Source organism: Somniosus microcephalus, chromosome 4 (assembly GCF_052327205.1).
Source record: "Somniosus microcephalus isolate GS21.2 chromosome 4, FLI_Smic_1.0, whole genome shotgun sequence".
NCBI classification, from domain to species: Eukaryota; Metazoa; Chordata; class Chondrichthyes; order Squaliformes; family Somniosidae; genus Somniosus; species Somniosus microcephalus.
Window position 1 is genome coordinate 1 of NC_140990.1, and position 14,029 is coordinate 14,029.

The following is a 14,029-nucleotide window of genomic DNA, read 5'->3' on the forward strand; positions in this document are numbered from 1 at the left end:
GTCTCTCTTTATCTTTGTCCTCTCTATCTTTGTCTCTTTCTTTGTCTCTCTCTCTCTCTCTCTCTCACTCTGTCTGTGTGTGTCTCTCTCTCTGCCTCCCTCTGTTTCTCTCTCGCTCGCTCTTTGTTTCCCTCTCCTTGATCAATCCTCCCTCTGGGTCTGCTGAATGAGCCCAGGTCTGTTCACAACACCATTCTTGTTCTGCACTTCCGCAGAGACTGCAAAGCAGTGTTTTCTGTCAGTTCCTCGTTTAACATAGTGAAGTATCCCTGCTTGTTACGTTGGGAGACGGGTTCAATTCCCCAATGGGTAGTAAGCATTTTTTAAGGTATCAATCTACAATGATGTATCCTGGTGCAGCTTCAAGTTAAAAAGCTGCAGTGAAAAGTTGAAGAGTGAAAAATAATTAATAATTTTGTCCTCCTTTGCTGAATCCTAAACTGCTCCCAATCCTCAGGTTTGCTGCTATTTCTGGCCAATTTATATGTCCTCTGCTTGGATCTTATGCTAGCCCTAATTTCCCTTGTTAGCCACGGTTGAATCACCTTTTTCATTTTATTTTTATGCCAAACAGGGATGAACAAATTCTGTAGTACATCCATGCGATCTTTAAATGTTTGCCATTGCCTATCCACCGTCAACCCTTTGAGTAACATTCCCCAATCAATCCTACCCAACTCGTGTCTCATACCATCGTAGTTTCCTTTATTTAAATTCATTACCCTAGTCTCTGAGTCAACTATTTCACTCACCATCTTAATGAACAATTCCATCATATTATGATCGCTCCTCCCCAAGGGGCCTCGCACAACAAGATTGCTAATTAATCCGTTCTCATTACATAATACCCCATCTAAAATGGCCTGATCTCTAGTTGGTTCCTTGACATATTGGTCCTGGAAACCATCCCGTATACACTCTAGGAATTCCTCCTCCACAGTATTGTTACTAATTTGGTTAGCCCAATCTGTATGTAGATTAAAGTCACCCATGATAACCGCTGTGCCCTTATTGCACGCGTCTCTAATTTCCCGTCTAATTGTCTCTTTGAGAAGTTTCTTCAATCTGGACTATTTTGGGAGTAAGTGCTCTTATGCTACAGAACGATGGATGAATTTTCTTGAGCGGAGACTGCTCCGGGACTGACTGCTGTTTTGCTCCAGAGCGATGGGATTGCGAATTTATCTGAGCAACATTTAAAGCTCGACAGACCCAGTAGTCGTGGCTGAGTGGTTAAGGTGATGGACTAGAAATCCATTGGGGTCTCCTTGCGCAGGTTTGAAACCTGCCGACTACGATTCCAGCATTTTTCATCCCATTTCATTTCAAAATGTAACCAAACCCCTGGAGAACTAAACACTAGTACGAAAGTAAAATACTGCAGATGCTGGAAATCCGAAATAACAACAGAAAGTGCTGGAAAAACTCAGCAGGCCAGGCAACATCCATGGAGAGAAAATAGTCCTGAGTTCGGCGGAATTAAATCCCGCACTTTTCAACACCTTGAACTTTTTCACTTTTTCATTGGTCTGCAAGTATGCATGAAATATACGGTCGGCAATAGAAAAACAATCAGACAAATCAATGTATAAACTAATTCGGCAGGGGTCCATCCTTTCCTGATATGTATACCCTTGCAATTCTGGTATCATCCTTGTAAATCTTCTCTGTACCCTCTCTGTGTCTCTGTGTCTCTCTGTGTCTGTGTGTCTATGTGTGTGTCTCACTGTGTCGGTCTGTGTGTCTCTCTCTGCTCTGCTCAACTCTGTGGCAAGGTGGAGCTTAAAGTCCCGGTTCTCTCAGAGACAGTCCGCAAACAACCTCAGCACCAGGATGGCCGAGTGGTTAAGGTGCTGGACTTAAGATCCAATGGGTTTATACCCACGTGGGTTCGAACCCCACTCCTGGTAGCTCTTTAATTTAAGATCCATTTCCTTTTATCCTGCTCAGCAACACTCGTTTGTCATCAGCTGATTCTCCAACAAACAATGCGATGTTTATGGATATGGAAAAAATATCTCAGATCTAATTCTTAAAGTCCTATTTTGGCATCTGCTGTATCTGCATTTTTCTCTCACTCTCTCTGTCACTCGGAACTAACAAAGAGAAGAGATCGTGAAATGTTTTTACATCTTTCAGTCTCCACCTCTCTCTGTCTCACTATCTGTGTCCCTCTCATTCTCTCACTCTCTATTTGACTCTGTCTCTTTCTGTCTCTCTCTGCCTCTTTCTGTCTGTCTCTCTCTCTGTCTATCTCTCTCTGTATGGCTCTCTGCCTTCTTCTGTCTGTTTCTCTCTGTCTGTCTCTGTCTGTTTCTCTCTGTCTGTCTCTGTTTCTCTCTGTCTGTCTCTCTGTCTCTCTCTCTGTCTCTCTCTCTCTCTTTGTCTGTCTCTCTCTGTCTGCCTTTCTCTGTCTGTCTCTCTCTGTATGGCTCTCTATCTTTCTCTGTCTGTTTCTCTCTGTCTGTCTCTGTTTGTTTCTCTCTGTCTGTCTCTCTGTCTCTCTCTCTGTCTCTCTGTCTCTCTCTCTCTCTCTTTTTCTGTCTCTCTCTGTCTGTCTCTCGCTGTCTGTTTCTGTCTGTCTCTCTCTGTATGGCTCACTGTCTTTCTCTGTCTGTTTCTCTCTGCCTCTTTCTGTATCTCTCTGCCTTTCTCTGGCTGTTTCTCTCTGTCTGTCTGTCTCTGTCTGTTTCTCTCTGTCTGTTTCTCTCTGTCTGTCTCTGTCTGACTGTCTCTCTCTCTCTCTCTCTTTGTCTGTCTCTGTCTTTGTCCCTGTCTGTCTCTGTCAATCTTGCTCTGTCTTTCTCATTTGTCAAGCTCTGCTCACAGCTCGATTCTTACTCTGACAGATTCTGTATGCGTTAATTCCTCAATAGTGTAGTGGTGAGTATCCCTGCCTATCATGGGGGTAGACCGGGGTTCAACTCCCTGATGGGGAGGAATCATATTTAGCATCTTGAAATTTTAAACCTTTGGCCAACTCCTTAAAAACGTCCTTGGAAAAGTAGAACAGAAATAAATCAACTAAAATAATTTGAAAGATTTACTGGCATATGAAGAACTGTATAACAACTTCCTGCACCAGTTCCTCATTAGTATAGAGCTCTCTCTCTCTCTGTTTCCCTCTCGGTTGTGTATGTAATATGTGTGCTACTTTGAACCTATGGACAGGACTGCACTACTTGTTGGGCGTAGTGATACGCAGTACCACTCCTGGCCACAGGGGTATAAATAGTACTGTGGGTACTGATCCCCCTCAGTTCCCGCCTGTGGGCATGAAGTAAAGACCTACGTATAGTCCCTACCTCCAACCAGTAAAGACCTGTTTTATTGTTACTGATTAAGTCTGAGTATTAATTACTTGAACAACTCACAGATTTAACACTGGCGACGAGTCGGTTCGAACCCTGCGGCAGTTATTCCACAGCGGCTTCGTCCAAAGACAGGACGTTGAAGAGAGGTTCCAATCCTCAACACCCCACTGAAAACTGAAGGGCAGCAGAAATCCTGACAGCTTCCAGCGACTGGAAGCGACAGGCATTAGGACCCTGAAGCCTCCATAACCTCGTGGGTAAGCCAGAGCCCGGGAGGGCGTGAGCGGGTAAGCCAGAGCCCGGGAGGGAGCGAGCAAGAGCCGCCGAGCGGGTGAGCCAGAGGCCGGGAGCCGCTTCAAGCGGGAGGCGCTTAGCGGGCCAGCGATCGCACTGGTGATAAGGGCTGAGAACCGTTTCGGGCGGGCGGCGCACCAGCGATCGCACAGGAGATAAGAGCCGCAGTCGGGCTGAAAGTCAGCGATGAGAAGCGCGGGAAAACCGCCATTGAAGTGGGCGGGGAGAGCGAGAAGCGCGGGAAAGCCGCCATTTTTCGCGGGAAAACCGCTGGGGAAGAAGGCAGAAGCGGGAAAACCGCCATTTTGTGGGCGGAGGATGACGGCAAGAGCGGGAAGCCGCCATCTTGGATAACAGTTAAAAAAAAAATCTGAGAAATTGCAAATCTGATAAAGTACTACAATGCCTAAACACGGGAATATTAGCAACTTTGATAGTGACATCGAAGATTGGGCCATATATGTTGAACGAGTTAAAAATTATTGTAAGGCCAATAAAATTCGTGAGGCTGATAAAGCACTAACATTATTAAATTTAATGGGTGCGAAGACATACGGGCAATTGAAACACCTGTTATCACCAGATGAACCGGCGGATAAGACGTTCGATGAGATTGTTACTGTCCTGAAAGATCATCTAAACCCCACGCCGCTGATGCTAGCGGAACGATTTAAATTTTATGACAGAAGGCAGCTACAGCATGAAAGCAATGCTGATTATTTGCTGGAATTGCGTAAATTAGCGAAATATTGCCAGTTTGGAACGGGACTGACAGAGGCACTTCGAGACAAATTTGTGTGTGGTTTATTTAAACAGGATACACAAAAGTGACTGCTCGAGGAGAATGAGCTGACGCTTGAGAAGGCGGTCACTATGGCAGCAGCACACGAAGCCGCAGCGAGAGGCACGGCAGTAATGCAGCTACGGTCACCGGAGCTCAGTGCACACAAATTGGGTGTGAGTTCTGGCAAATGTTATCGTTGTGGAAAGACAACGCATGATCAGAACCAGTGTTGGTTTAAAAACCAAGAATGTAGAACTTGTGGTAGGCTTGGACATATAGCTAGAGTATGCAGGTCAGGGAAGAAGACCAGCAACAAGAAGTCACCGCAAGGAAAATACGCAAAGGTACACAAGGTGACCGAACAGGAGTCCGATTCACACGCTAGCAGTAATGAACTGGCTAGCTTAAGCTGTAATGAACTGGCTAGCTTAAGAGTACTCAACGCTGGTAAGGGTGCAGACCTCCAGACAATTTGGGTCACTCTTCAGATAGAAGGAGTCCAAGTAAAACTGGAATTGGACACTGGATCGGCATTGACGGTCATAAATAAGAAAGATTACGGAAAGTTATTCCAACATATTCCCCTACAGGATACGGGGATTATATTGAAAACATACACGGGGCAAAGAGTGTACCCCATCGGGAAAATAGAGGTTGCAGTGGTCCACAAGGGCGAAGACAGTCAAATAATGGACTTATATGTGATATCTGAAGGAGGTTCTCCACTACTAGGACGGGAGTGGATTAGGAAAATGAATATGGACTGGCATTTCCTACAAACAATAACGAGTGAGAACTCGGTGAAGATAGTCGGCCCAGACTCTGGAACGGATGATGGTAAGCCCAACTCAGGTGCAAAAGACAAAGTTTCAGCACAGAATTCCACTGAGCAACAACAACATAGTTTAACTGTGGATTCTGAGTCTGGCAAGTCTACTGATGTGCCCATTTCTGAGGGACACCGGGCTCGAACTCAACTCCATTTCAAACTACAACAGCAATTAGAACAAATGCTTCGCCGTTGTGAGCAAGAGTTGAATGCAACGAAAGAGTTCTTTGATATAGAGTTGGAGAATCTGGAAAGACAACAGAAGCAGCTGATGGAGAAAATGGAGCAGGAGCACACAAAACGTCTGATGTCAGAGGAGTTAACGGTCAGCCAACTCCTGCATATGCTGAAGGACAGGACTCTGAAATGGGAAAAACTTGAACACGAACTTCAATATTCAAACGAAAGGGGTTCGGAGCTCTCAAAGGTTATTGGAAGAGCTGAGGTGGCAACACAGACTGAGATGACTGCAACAGAGCAGCCCTTGGATGCCAAAAGTACGCTGACTCACGTCAATGTAGAACAACAGACCGCTGAAACAGCTGCTCCGGTAGAGGGATTGAATAGTCCGATCAATCAATCTCCAAAAGAAGTTGAAGTAGTAAAATCTCAAATGAGGTCATTAGTAAACGACTTGCTGAAAGCCCAGAAAAAGCTGGATGAAGAGGTACGCATGAAGAAGTCTCTTCAGGAAAGATGTCTGGACTTGGAACAAAAGCTGGCTAACGCCCAGCTGGGTATGGAGGAAATAGAAGACCCTCTCGCTGGCCTAGATCAGGACGACACCGAATATTACTATGTCCTGTCCTGCCCAACTTGTAACTTCGACTCCCACCATACAGAAATCATGGAGGAGCACCGAAAGTCTACGGAACATCGGGAGAAGGTGGCTCTACTACGGAAAAAGGAGGGAGAGAAGGAGGAACTGCGCATGCAGCTGGCAGGTGACAGTGGAGCCCAGAGAGTCTCCAAGAAGCAGAAAAGGGAAAGTCGAAACAGAAGATGACCCATCTGAACCATTATTACCTCTACCAGATCACACACGTGGTCCCTCCGAACGGAGCCAATTCAGTTCGGAAGTTCAAACTGTTAAATCCATGGAAGGACTATTGAATGAGTCACTCCAGCAACGTGAACTGACTCCACCACAGAGATTGAATCTGTGAACTGTTTTCCGCAGAGACTGAATCTGTGATCTGTTTTGACATGAAGTTATCTATGTATCTATGTTATTCTGTTATGTAAACCTGAAGTTATATATGTATATATGTTATTACGTTATGTTAAATGGGGAGATGACTGTAAAGCTAGGAAGGGAGGAATGTTGTGTATGTAATATGTGTGCTACTTTGAACCTATGGACAGGACTGCACTACTTGTTGGGCGTAGTGATACGCAGTACCACTCCTGGCCATAGGGGTATAAATAGTACTGTGGGTACTGATCCCCCTCAGTTCCCGCCTGTGGGCATGAAGTAAAGACCTACGTATAGTCCCTACCTCCAACCAGTAAAGACCTGTGTTATTGTTACTGATTAAGTCTGAGTATTAATTACTTGAACAACTCACAGATTTAACACTCTCCCTTTTGTGTGGGGCGCTGAGGAGGGAGAGAGTGACAGAGAGAAAGAGATTAACCGGGTTACGGACTGTCTGTCTCTCTGTCTCTCTTTGTCCTCTCTATCTATCTGTCTCTCTTTGTCTCTCTCTCTGTCTCCGTCTCTCTGTGTGTGTGTCTCTCTCTCTCTGCCTCTCTCTGTTTCTCTCTCGCTCTTTGTTTCCCTCTCCTTGCTCACTCCTCCCTCTGGGGCTGGCGAATGAGCCTTGGTCTGTTCACAGAGTCATTCTTGCTCTGCGCTTCTGCACAGAACGCCCAGCAGTGACTTTCGCCAGTTCCTCGTTAAATATAGTGAAGTATCTCCACCTGTTAAGTGGGAGGCTGGGGTACAGTTCCCGAATGGGAAGTAAGCATTTCTAAGATGTCAATCTGTAATGATGTATTCTGGTGTAGATTCAAGTTAAAAAGCTGCAGTGAAAAAATGAGAAGTAAAAATTGCGAGAGGGTACTGCCACTTTGAGAATTTTCTTCAATATACTATTTCTGGAGTAAGTGCTCATATTCTACAGAGCCATAGAAGATAGGAGCAGTAGTAGGCCATTCTGCCCCTCGAGCCTGCTCCGCCATTCAATGCGATCATGGCTGATCATCCAAATTCAGTGCGCCGTCCCTGCCTTCTCCCCATATCCCTTTTGCCTTAAGAAATATATCTAACTCCTTCTTGAATATATTTAATGAATTGGCCTCAACTGCCTTCTGTGGTAGAGAATTCCACAGGTTCACCACTCTCTGGGTGAAGAAATTCTTCATCATCTCTGTCCTAAATGGCTTACCCCTTATCCTTAGACTGTGACCCCTGGTTCTGGACTCCCCCACCATCGGAAACATCCTTCCTGCATCTAGTCCTGTTAGAATTTTATAAGCTTCAATGAGATCCCCTCTCATTCTTCTAAACTCCAGCGAATATAAGCCCAATCGACCCAATCTCTCCTCATATGTCATTCCTGCCGTCCCAGGTGTCAGTCTAGTGAATCTTCACTGCACTCCCTCCATGGCAAGAACATCCTTGAGGGTTTAAACTAAAATGGCAGGGGGTTGGGAACCTGAGCAGGGAGACAGAGGAAAGGGAAACAAGGATAATAGCAAAAGATAGGAAGGAGAAAAACAAAAGTGGCAGTCAGAGAAATCAACGGTTTAAGTCAAACATGGCCACAGTAAATAATAATTCTAATAGGTCTAAGAGCATTAAAAAAACAAGCCTGAAGGCTTTGTGTCTTAATGCAAGGAGCATTTGTAATAAGGTGGATGAATTGGCTGCGCAAATAGAAGTAAACAAATACGATTTGGTTGGGATTACGGAAACGTGGCTCAAGGAAGGCCAGGACTGGGAACTCAACATCCAGGGGTATTCGATATTCAGGAAAGATAGGCAAAAAGGAAAGGGAGGTGGGGTAGCATTACTGGTTAAAGAAGGGATTAACACAATTGTAATGAAGGATATTAGCTCTGATGAGGTGGAATCTGTACGGGTAGAATTGAGAAATACTAAGGGGAAAAAAACGTTAGTGGGAGTGGTTTACAGACCTCCAAACAGTAAGGCGGAAGTTGGGGATGGCATTAAAAGAGAAATTAAAGAAGCGTGCAATAAGGGCACAGCAGTCATCATGGGTGACTTTAATCTACATATAGATTGGGCCAACCAAATGAGTAACAATACTGTGGAGGAGGAATTCCTGGAGTGTTTACGGGATGGTTTCCTGGACTAATATGTCGAGGAACCAACCAGAGATCAGGCCATTTTAGACTGGGTATTATGTAACGAGAAAGGATTAATTAGCAATCTTGTTGTAAGAGGCCCCTTGGGTCAGAGCGATCATAATATGATCGAATTCTTCATTAAGATGGAGAATGAAGTAGTTGACTCGGAGACTAGGGTCCTCAATTTAAATAAAGGAAACTATGATGGTCTGAGGAGCGAGTTGGGTAGAATTGATTGGGGAATGGCACTCAAAGGGTTGATGGTGGATAGGCAATGGCAAACATTCAAAGACCGAATGGATGAACTACAGAATTTGTTCATCCCAGTTTGGCATAAAAATAAAACAAAAAAGGTGACCCAACCGTGGCTAACAAGGGAAATTAGTGATAGCATAAGGTCCAAGGAGAGGGCATATAAATTGGCCAGAAAAAGCAATAATCCTGAGGATTGGGAGCAGTTTAGGATTCAACAAAGGAGGACAAAGGGATTAATTAAGAAAGGGGGAATAGAATATGAGTAAGCTTGCAGAGAACATAAAAACTGACTGTAAAAGCTTTTATAGATATGTGAAGAGAAAAAGATTGGTGAAGTCAAGCGTAGGTCCCTTGCAGTCAGAATAGGGGGAATTTATAATGGGGAACAAAGAAATGGCAGACCAACTAAATACATATTTTCGTTCTGTCTTCACAAAGGAGGACACAAATAACCTCCCAGAGATGCCGGGGAACATAGGGTCTGATGAAAGGGTGGAACTGAAAGAAATCAGTACTTGTAGGGAAATGGTGTTCGGAAAATTGATGGGACTGAAGGCCGATAAATCCCCAGGGCCTGATAATCTACATCCCAGGGTACTTAAGGAAGTGGCCCTAGAAATAGTAGATGCATTGCTGGTCATCTTCCAGAACTCAATAGACTCTGGAATGGTACCCATGGATTGGCGGGTAGCTAATGTTACCCCACTATTCAAAAAAGGTGGTAGCAAAAAGGCGGGGAATTATAGACCGGTAAGCTTGACATCGGTAGTGGGGAAAATGCTAGAGTCCATTATAAAAGATGTAATAGCAGAACACTTGGAAAGCAGTGACTGGATCGGACAAAGTCAACATGGATTTACAAAAGGTAAATCATGCTTGACTAATCTACTGGAATTTTTTGAGGATGTAACTGGTAAAATAGATAAGGGAGAATTGGTGGATGTGGTGTATTAGCGTGCAAAATTAAGGCACATGGGATTGGGGGCAAGGTACTGACTTGGATAGAGAACTGGTTGGCGGACAGAAAGCAAAGAGTTGGAATAAACAGGTCGTTTTCCGAGTGGCAGGCAGTGACTAGTGGGGTACCGCAAGGATCGTTCCTAGGACCCCAGCTGTTCACAATATATATTAATGATCTGGACGAGGGAATTGGATGTAATATCTCCAAATTTGAGATGACACAAAGCTGGGGGGGAGGGTATGCTGTGAGGAGGATGTCGTGAAACTCCAGCACGATTTGGACAGGTTGGGTGATTGGGCAGAAACATGGCAAATGCACTATAATGTGGATAAATGTGAGGTTATCCACTTTGGTGGTAAAAACAGGAAGGCAGATTATTATTTGAATGGTAATAGATTGGGAGAAGGGGAAGTGCAAAGAGACCTGGGTGTTCTTGTACACCAGTCGCTGAAGGTAAGCATGCAGGTGCAGCAGGCGGTTAAGAAGGCAAATGGTATGTTGGCCTTCGTAGCAAGAGGGTTCGAGTACAAGAGCAAGGATGTCTTGCTGCAGTTGTACAGGGCCTTGGTGAGACCACACCTTGAGTATTGTGTGCAGTTTTGGTCACCTTACCTGAGGAAGGACGTTCTTGCCATGGAAGGAGTGCAGCGAAGATTCACCAGGCTGATACCTGGGATGGCAGAAATGACGTATGAGGAGAGATTGTGTCGATTGGGCTTATACTCACTGGAGTTTAGAAGATTGAGAGGGGATCTCATCGAAACCTATAAAATTCTGTCAGGCCTGGACAGACTAGATGCAGAAAAGATGTTTCTGATGGCCGGGGAGTCCAGAACCAGGGGTCATAGTCTAAGGATAAGGGGTAAGCCATTTAGGACTGAAATGAGGAAGAATTTCTTCACCCAGAGAGTGGTGAACCTGTGGAATTCTCTGCCACAGAGGGTGGTGGAGGCCAGTTCATTAAATATATTCAAGAAAGAGTTGGATATATTTCTTAAGGCTAAAGGGATCTGGAGAGAAGGCAGGGACCGGGTACTGAATTTGGATGATCAGCCATGATCTCATTGAATGGCGGAGCAGGCTCGAAGGGCCGAATGGCCTACTCCTGCTCCTATCTTCTATGTATCTATGTATCCTTCCTCAGATAAGGCGACCAAAACTGCACAGAATACTCAAGATGTGCTCTCACCAAGGCCCTATACAACTGCAGCAAGACATCCTTGATCCTGTACTCGAATCTGCTCGCTATGAAGGCCAACATACCATTTGCCTTCTTAACCGCCTGCTGCACCTGCATGCTTACCTTCTGCGACTGGTGCACAAGGACACCCAGGTCTCGTTGCACTTCCCCTTTTCCCAAACTCTTGCCATTCAGATAATAATCTGTCTTCCTGTTTTTGCCACCAAAGTGGATAACCTCGCATTTTTCCACATTATACTGCATCTGCCATGCTTCTGCCCAATCACCCAACCTGTCCAAATCATACTGGAGTTTCTCTGCATCCTCCTCACAGCACACTCACCCACCCAGCTTTGTGTCATCTGCAAACTTTGAGACATTACATCTAGTTCCCTTGTCTAGATCATTAATATATATTGTGACTAGCTGGGGTCCATAGCACCGATCCCTGTGGTACCCCACTAGTCACTGCCTGCCACTCGGAAAAAGACCCATTTATTCCAACTCTTTGCTTCCTGTCTGCCAACCAGTTCTCTATCCAAGTCAGTACCTTATCCCCAACCCCATGTGCTTCAAATTTGCACGCTAATCTCTTATGCGGGACCTTATCGAAAGCCTTCTGAAAGTCCAAATACACCACAGCCACTGGTTATCCTTTATCTATTCACAGAATCACAGAAACCCCACAGTGCAGATAGAGGCCATTTCGGCCCATCGAGCCTGCACCGACCCATATCCCACCTGATCCCCGTAACCCCACGTATTTAATCCCCCTAACACTAAGGTTCAATTTTTTTTTTTTTAATCATAGCCAATCAACCTAACCCGCACATCTTTGGACTGTGGGAGGAAACCGGAGCACCCGGAGGAAACCCACGCAAACACGGGGAGAATGTGCAAACTCCACACAGTCACCCGATGCCGGATTTGAACCCGGGTCCCTGGCGCTGTGAGGCAACAGTGCTAACCACTATGCTACCAGTTACATCCTCAAAAAATTCCAGGAGATTAGTCAAGCATGATTTACCTTTTGTAAACCCATGTTGACTTTGTCCGATCCTGTCACTGTTATATGAAGAGACTGGAGAAGCTGGGGTTGTTCATGACATAAGAACATAAGAAATAGGAGCAGGAGTAGGCCATTCAGCCCCTCGAGCCTACTCCGCCATTTAATGAGATCATGTCTGATCCAATTTTGGCCTCAACTCCACTTTCCTGCCTCTTCCCCATAACCCTTGACTCCCGTTACTCAAAAATCTGTCTCTCTCCACCTTGAATATATTCAATGGCTCATCCTCCACGGCTCTCTGGGGTGAAGAATTCCAAAGATTCATGACAGAAATTCCTCCTCATCTCCGTCTTAAATGGGCGACCCCTTATTTATTTTTTCGTTTATGGGGAGTGGGTGCCGGTGGCAAGGCCAGCATTTATTGCCCATCCCTAGTTGCCCATTGAGAAGGTGGTGGTGAGCTGCCTTCTTGAACCGCTGCAGTCCGTGTGGTGAAGGTACTCCCACAGTGCTGTTAGGGAGGGAGTTTCCAGGATTTTGACCCAGCGACGATGAAGGAACGGCGATATACTTCTAAGTCAGGATGGTGTGTGACTTGGAGGGGAACTTGGACGTGGTGGTGTTCCCATGCGCCTGCTGCCCTTGTCCTTCTAGGTGGAAGCGGTCGTGGGTTTGGGAGGTGCTGCCAAAGGAGCCTTGGCGAGTTGCTGCAGTGCATCTTGTAGATGGTACACACTGCAGCCACGGTACGTCGGTGGTGGAGGGAGTGAATGTTTAAGGTGGTGGATGTGGTGCCAGTTAGTGGGCTGCTTTGCCCTGGATGGTGTCGATCTTCTTGAGTGTTGTTGGAGCTGCACTCAGCCAGGATAGTGGAGAGTATTCCATCACACTCCTTATTTGTGCCTTGTAGATGGTGGAAAGGCTTTGGGGAGTCAGGAGGTGAGACACTCGCCACAGAATACTCAGCCTCTGACCTGCTCTTGTTGCCACAGTATTTATGTGGCTGGTCTAGTTAAGTTTCTGGTGAATGGTGACCCCCAAGATGCTGGTGGTGGGGGATTCGGTGATGGTAATATCGTTGAATGACAAGGGGAGGTCGTTAGACTCTCGTTTGTTGGAGATAGTCATTGCCTGGCACTTCTGTGCCGCAAATGTTACCTGCCACTTATCATAAGAACATAAGAAATAGGAGCAGGAATAGGGCACTTGGCCCCTCGAGCCTGCTCCGCCATTCAATAAGGTCATGGCTGATCTTGGGCTCAAAGCCACTTCCCAGCCCGCTCCCCATAACCCTTCACTCCCTTATCTTGCAAAAATCTGTCTATCTCCACCTTAAATGTATTAATGACCCAGCCTCCACAGCTCTCTGGGGCAGAGAACACCACAGATTTACAACCCTCCGAGAGAAGAAATTCCTCCTCAACTCAGTTCTAAAAGAGCGACCCTTTATTCTAAAACTGTGCCCCTGCGTTCTAGATTTCCCCATGAGGGGAAACATCCTCTCTGCATCTACCTTGTCGAACCCACTCAGTATCTTATATGTTTCAATAAGATCACCTCTCATTCTTCTAAACTCCAATGAGTATAGGCCCAGCCTGCTCAACCTTTCCTCATAAGTCAATGCCCTCATCTCTGGAATTAACCTAGTGAATCGTCTCTGAACTGCCTCCAATGCAAGTATATCCGTCCTTAAATAAGGAGACTTAAACAGTACGCAGTACTCCAGGTGTGGTCTCACCAATACCCTGTGCAGTTGTAGCAGGACTTCCCTGCTTTTATACTCCAACCCCCTTGAAATAAAGGCCAATATTCCATTTGCCTTTTTGATTACTTGCTGTACCTGCATGTTAACTTCTTGTGTTTCATGCACAAGGACCCCCAGGTCCCTCTGAACTGCAGCATTTTGTAATCTCTCTCCATTTAAATAATAATTTGCTTTTTTATTTCTCCTGCCAAAGTGGATAACCTCGCACTTTCCCACATTATACTCCATCTGCCAAATGTTTGCCCACTCACTTAGCCTGTCTATATCCCTTTGCAGGTTCTTTGAGTCCTCTGCAAAACTTGCTTTCCCACCCATCTTTGTAT

At 45.6% G+C, this 14,029-nt stretch overlaps 1 non-coding gene across 1 annotated transcript; it reads left to right on the forward strand.

The window, feature by feature from the left end:
* The first annotated feature begins 1,827 nt into the window (after positions 1-1,827).
* trnal-uaa (transfer RNA leucine (anticodon UAA)) lies at positions 1,828-1,910 on the forward strand. Its single transcript has one exon. It is a non-coding gene; the product is annotated as a tRNA-Leu (tRNA).
* Positions 1,911-14,029: the final 12,119 nt, after the last annotated feature.